The sequence below is a fragment of the Microcebus murinus genome, chromosome 31 (genome assembly GCF_040939455.1).
Source record: "Microcebus murinus isolate Inina chromosome 31, M.murinus_Inina_mat1.0, whole genome shotgun sequence".
Taxonomy (NCBI): domain Eukaryota; kingdom Metazoa; phylum Chordata; class Mammalia; order Primates; family Cheirogaleidae; genus Microcebus; species Microcebus murinus.
Window position 1 is genome coordinate 3,067,887 of NC_134134.1, and position 6,668 is coordinate 3,074,554.

The window sequence follows — 6,668 nt, forward strand, 5'->3', positions numbered from 1 at the left end:
TGATGATGTGGATGACTTTTCATATAGCTAATATGTCTAATGTAATGTGGGATGAGACCATTTCCAATTTATTATTCTCGAAGTCTATGAAAGAGGTTGGGGTATGTGAAAATGCATCTTCGATTTCACTAGTACCTGCAACACCCTTCCCTCAGCCTCTGACTCCTCCTACCTGGGGTGTTCTCCCCACTCTTGCCCATTCTACACCTCAGCACATCCCTCATTTTTCAAGGAAATTCCTTTAATACTCAGTGTAGACTTTCTGGGCTAGTAGTCCCTTGTGGTACTTTTCCCAATAGATTTAGCACTTTTTAAATTTTTTTTTTATTTCAGCATATTACAATGGTAAAAATGTTTAGGTTATGTACATGGCCTTTGTCTCACCTGAGTCAGAGCTTCAAGTGTGTCCATCCCCAAGATGGTGAGCACTGCAGCCATTAGGTGTGTATACACCCATCCCCTCCTCCATCCTCCCATTAGCCCAGCACCCAATGAATTTAGATGTGATGAACATTATCTTAGATCACCTTCTCCTTCTAGTGTGCCATGGTGGCCTTGCCTCTGGTTGATCCAGTCCAGGACTCTCTCAGTACTCTCTGGCAGCTGACCTGCTCCAGGGTCTTCTGCTGTCTCCAGAAAAAAGCATTTCTGTGCTACTCCTCTGCTGGGGTAGACCTCAAAGAGGTCACTCACTTCACTGTCAGCATCCTTTCCACCATGTTCTCACCTCCCAGGATCTCATTTCATGTCCCACCCTCTTCAAGCTCCAATCACATGCCCTGGCTTCTGAGGACCTGCCTTGTTACTAGAACTTCCCATGAATACTGCCAGGAAAGAGCTGCTCTGTAGGGCAAATCCACAAGGTAATGGACATAATATTGGACCTCAGCTTGGGTATTTATTTTTTTAAATATATTTTGGGAGAGGTCTAAAACCTCCCCCAAATTTAAGCAGATAATTAGAATCCAAACCCTCTAGGACTATCTGATAAAAACTAAAAATGAAAACAAAAATGAGGATTTCATGACTGAGAAAAATTCTGGCCAATGTGGCCAATGTCACCAATGTGATCATATAGACAGAACAATCCTGTCCTATTCTAAATCACTTGCTGACTATATAGGTAATTTAAAATTGTTAATTGTGGTAAAATACACCCAATATAATATTTACCATCTTACACTTGTTAGTTATGCAGTACAGTAGTGTTAAGCATGTTCACACTATGTGAAAGAAATTTCGAGAACTTTTTTTCCTCGAACACCGATTAAACATAACTCCATTTCTCCATTCTTCCAGTCCCTGGCACAACCATTTTACTTTTTGCTTCTATGAATTTGATTCTTCTAAATACTTTGGATAACATAGTTTATTTTTTATACACACAATAACAAAAGTATCTCCAGCAGAGAGAAAGAAGAAACCCCTGGTTTTAGTAAGTACCTAAATACTGACTTTAAGGGCTGTGATTTACCTCACTGCATTTTTTTTTTTTTTTTTTTGAGACAGAGTCTCGCTTGATGCCCAGGCTATAGTGAGTGCCATGGCGTCAGCCTAGCTCACAGCAACCTCAAACTCCTGGGCTCAAGTAATCCTTCTGCCTCAGCCTCCCGAGTAGCTGGGACTACAGGCATGCGCCACCATGCCCGGCTAATTTATATATATATATATATTAGTTGGCCAATTAATTTCTTTCTATTTATAGTAGAGACGGGGTCTCGCTCTTGCTCAGGCTGGTTTCGAACTCTTGACCTCGAGCAATCCGCCCGCCTCGGCCTCCCAGAGTGCTAGGATTACAGGCGTGAGCCACCGCGCCCGGCCTCCTCACTGCATTTTTATTCATTCATTTATTAATTCAGGAAGCAATGTGTTCCACAATGTGTTTAGACTGAAAAACACAGTGTTGAATATATGAGCTAGTAGACATTTATGCAGTTTTAAGAGTCCAACGATCTATTCCATAATGCCTCCCTTATTACCTCCTGCTGTTTTACCTGAAGGCTTCCTCCCTCCCATTTTTAACATCTGTCTGGAGAACATACAACAATTTTTCCAGACTTTATGGCCCACATTTTTATGTTTACTTGTGCTATGCTCTACCTGAAGTCTAGAGGTACTTTACTAAATGTATTTTTATATGTAAGTTACTTAAAATAAACAAATATATCTGATCAATCTCTGCATTACTAATGTCTGACATAGTATGGAAATGTGTGTGTTGGGTAAGTGTGTGCTGGCTGACTGTGTGACAAGTCAGCACTGTACTTTTATTCTTCTGCTTATATCATTACATAAACCAAGTGCTTAAAAAATCAATAAATTAAACAAAATTATCTTTTAATAAAACTAATACTTTTGTTTTAAATCATTTTCATTAAAAATTTTTGTATAGAATTATTTCCCTTTCATTCCATTCATAATGTTTAGTTGGCTGTTGATTGTTTAAAGCAGCTATGGTGAAAGCAAATTTTTTTTCTGTCAGATATTTGCAAAAGGATAGTAAAAAAAATCTTTTAAATCTATTATTATAATATGCCAATCCTTAGCCAAAAACCTTTAGATAAATTTTAATATCAGTTCCAGTATTTATAAATTAAACAAAAGATTTGTCATTTAGCTGAATTTCTAATTGAGGTTTTTAGTCATTAATAAAGTTTGCCAATATACTTTTGTTCCAGTACTTCCAGAACCTCCTTGTCTTAAAACATTAGATTTTTTAATTTGCATATTAATAGCAGAAGTTGTGCAATACAGTCTCTAGCCTGAATAACATAATCGGAAGTGAAACTCATCATAACGGAAATTTCATTCGAATAAGCTGAATCAATTATACCTAAATGTATTATTACTCTTTTTAATGTAACAGAAATATGACCAAATTATTAACTAATATTAATGTGCTTGTAGGATCAGGCCAAATATATCTATAGGTATATATATCTCAGTAGATGGTGTTAAGAGTCCATTGTCACAAGATGATCTTTGTTCTCTGAAATTACCTTTTGGGCCAAGAGTCTCAGCCAAAGTTGCATTTAAATGTCTGACCAGACCTTTTGGCAATTTCTGAAAAGTTTTTTTCTGCAGCCAGGTGCTCCCCTTGGGCCATAAGGTGCCATTGGGGTGCGGTGGTGGGGAGCTGGTGCTGGGCTGCCTGGCTGAGCATGGCCACAGCCTGGGGGGCTCAGCAGCCATGGCAGCGGTGGCACCATGCTGCTTAATTTTGCTGGGCATAATGCCGTTGGCATTTAGAATTAACATTATTAAAAGCCAATATATGTAAAATCCTATTCCTTAAATTAGGAGGACTAATCATTTCTTGCACCATATCTTTCTTGCAATCTATCAATAAAATCTACATGAGTTTCATTAATATTTTGTTTAAAATTTATATAGGAAGCTACAGTCTAAGAGAAGGTATCTTTTTCCATACTTTAATACAGCACTGTTGAATTTGAGAAATAGCCTGATCATCATATTTTAGTGGAGCATTAATATCAAATCAATATTCTTGACCTGTAATTTGTGCCAGAAATTTTTACTGGTGGGTCCGTGGACTCATTTAGCTAGGGTTTCTGACACATATTATCCCTGCACCAAGTGGTGAACTGTAAAAATTTAGGCAGAGATATAATTGTTCGCACAGGAGATTTCCAAACCCAAGGAATTAACATTTCTATTTGAACTACTTGTTTAATGGAGCTCAGGGTGTAAAGAGAGTTTGTGCTGGCTGTGCATAGGGGCTCACACCTGTAATCCTAGCACTCTGGAAGGCCAAGGCAGGAGAATCACTCAAGGTCAGGAGTTTGAAACCAGCCTGAGCAAGACATTGACTATGTCTCTACTAAAAATAGAAAGTAATTAATTGGCCAAATAAAAATACATAGAGTAATCAGCAGGGCATTATGGCATATGCTTGTAGTCCCAGCTACTAGGGAGGCTGAGGCAGAAAGATTGCTTCAGCCCAAGAGTTTGAGGTTGCTGTGAGCTAGGCTGATGCCATGGCACTCTAGCCCAAGCAACAGAGTGAAAGTGCTGCTTTTGGCATTCCATTTGTCAGTCGTAAGCAAGGAAACTCTGATATTTACCAGCAGGTTCATAATCCAGCACAACATGAAAGGGGCTTTAATGATTTTATTTGAAGCTAAAGACACCTGGACTTCCTGGTGCTGATGATTATGTTATGGAAGAGACTAAAGATGTATGTGGTGCTCACTGTCTCACCTCTGGCCACTGTGAGGATCGAAAACAGGATTGCATCCAAAATCACTGATGAAATTTTCAATCAAAAAGTGGCCATGATCCCTGAGATTCCTCTAGGGAGAATGACCAAATTATTGGCCAATGTTAGATAACTAAGAATGTGAAGTGTGTACTGCACACTCCAACTACTAAAATAAAGGAAGATAAAGTTATGTAAAATAAATTCCGTAAGATTGAAATATCAGGTAAAGAAAGATTATTCCAAACATTTTCGATGCAGAGAAATCATTCCATTATATTCTAACACTGAAAATACACACTCAAAAGTAGATTCTAGATGGATGCATATGTTGTACTATAATTAATAGAAAATTAAATCCAATGCTCTTTATCTAAACTCCCTATTAATAGATTGCCAAATTCTCATATTTCTTTTTATAGAACTTACCATATGCATCACACACTTATTAATGCTTCATTTATTGTAATTATTTTTATATTTATGACATTATATGTTAGGATCTAATAACAGTTTGCTTTTACAAAAGAAAACAATGCTGAGTTCTTGATTTACTCCTCTGGCCTTCAGAATTGTTTATCTTTCTTTGGCCTTTAAGGCTCTTACTTTAACCTTAGGACACTGAACCTCTCTAATTTTACTTAAGTTACGAGAATGCTGTATGTATAGCCTATAAATGGCCTCAAGCTGTCTAGCTAAAATTTTTGTTCACCAAACTAAAAAAATTCTACACTTCTCATCAGAACTTTTAAAGTATTGTGTGAACTGGCCAGGCTTGAGTGCAACAGTGAGAATATTATAGCCCAAGCACAGATGGAAAGAAGAATGGCTTAGATAGAGTTGTAGAAGGGAATGCAGATAAAAAATTCCAAAAAACTCGAGATAATTATGAAATGAAAGAAGCAGAATTTCCACTTATAAATTCCAAGAGTTGGTTGTTCTGCAAGTTCCCTCACTCTACATGCAAAATCAGTGATTTTTTACCCTGGATATTTTCAATCTCTTCTCTGGAGCCACAAGCTCTCTCCTACAGAAATATTGACTGCTAATTATAAAGCATCTATTAAATATCTAACAATGTCCTGTACTTATTTCTTCTATTTAAATATAAAATCAACTCCATAATTTATAAATCCTTCTGAGTGTTTACCTGAACAAAGTAGCCTGATAAAGTCAACAAATCAATTAGTTTGATAACCCAAAGTAAAAGAAACAGTAACCAGAATGTTCTTTCAATATCCTTCCCAAATTAGTATGAAAATATAGAATGTACTAAGTAAAATGTAATTACTACAATGTGGAATTACTCACACCTTTAGGTAATTTTATGAGCACCATGAAGTTTTATAACAATCCTTGTTGTAATTGCAAATCAGGTCACATAAATGGTATTTAATGAACTTTGAAATAATAAAATAACATAGGTGGCCTAGCATGAGTAATAAGCATGTAAGAACAGAGGATTGGCATGGGCAGGTTCCCATTCAGAAGCTTTAGGGTTTTAAAGAATTAATTCAACATAAAGTGAACAAAATATTTCCTTTCAGAATCTTTGAAGTTTCTAGTAAATTCTCAACACTTTTGAAATTATCCATCTTTTCTAATATTTCTTTTTTTCTGTTGAAATAGGTATACATCCACATTCACACAAACATAATTACTTACTCTGTAAATATACTACAACTATAGTTCAACTTAACCATGATGTATTTGTATATTTGATTCAATATAAATAAAAATATACTTATTTCTGTTTTATTGGCCAGGCAGGATGCATGTTGAAGGAAAAATGTAGGATACAATGTAATAACTAGTCATGCTGTGTTAAGAAATGTATGGCTTTTCATTAAGTACAAAATCTTTATTATAAGCATTATGGTAACAATTTAATTATAAATATAATGAAAAAGAGCTTTGGGAACATTATTCTTCAAAGCAGAGACACTGATAAAAAGGATCACAAGTGATGTCTTGCTACTGTGTAACCCCACAGTACATTTTTACAACCCATTACCTCCAACTTTGAGTAACATGGGATAGGTTAATTGTGGTGCAAAATAACACTTCATTCAATCTACATGTTTGACACATTAAAATTACTTTTAATTTAATGAAACAAATTAAGTTTACATGTAATCTAAAAATATTCCAAATTTCATTCGATTTTATCTATCATAATGTACAATATTAAAACAAGTAATTTCTAATATTCTAATTTTTTCATTCTGATTATAATAAGAATATTAGTCTGTATACCTACATCATACATCACTTGAAATACTGTTTGTTATTAAAAAATATCCATAGTACCTCTCGATTTCAAAAATCTTACATTTCAGTGATTTTAATTTCCCATGGAAAAGTACATGAATAATGCCTACTGAATACACAAAGACTACTAATAAATGGGATGTAGCTATCATTAACCACACACATTCACATACACGCT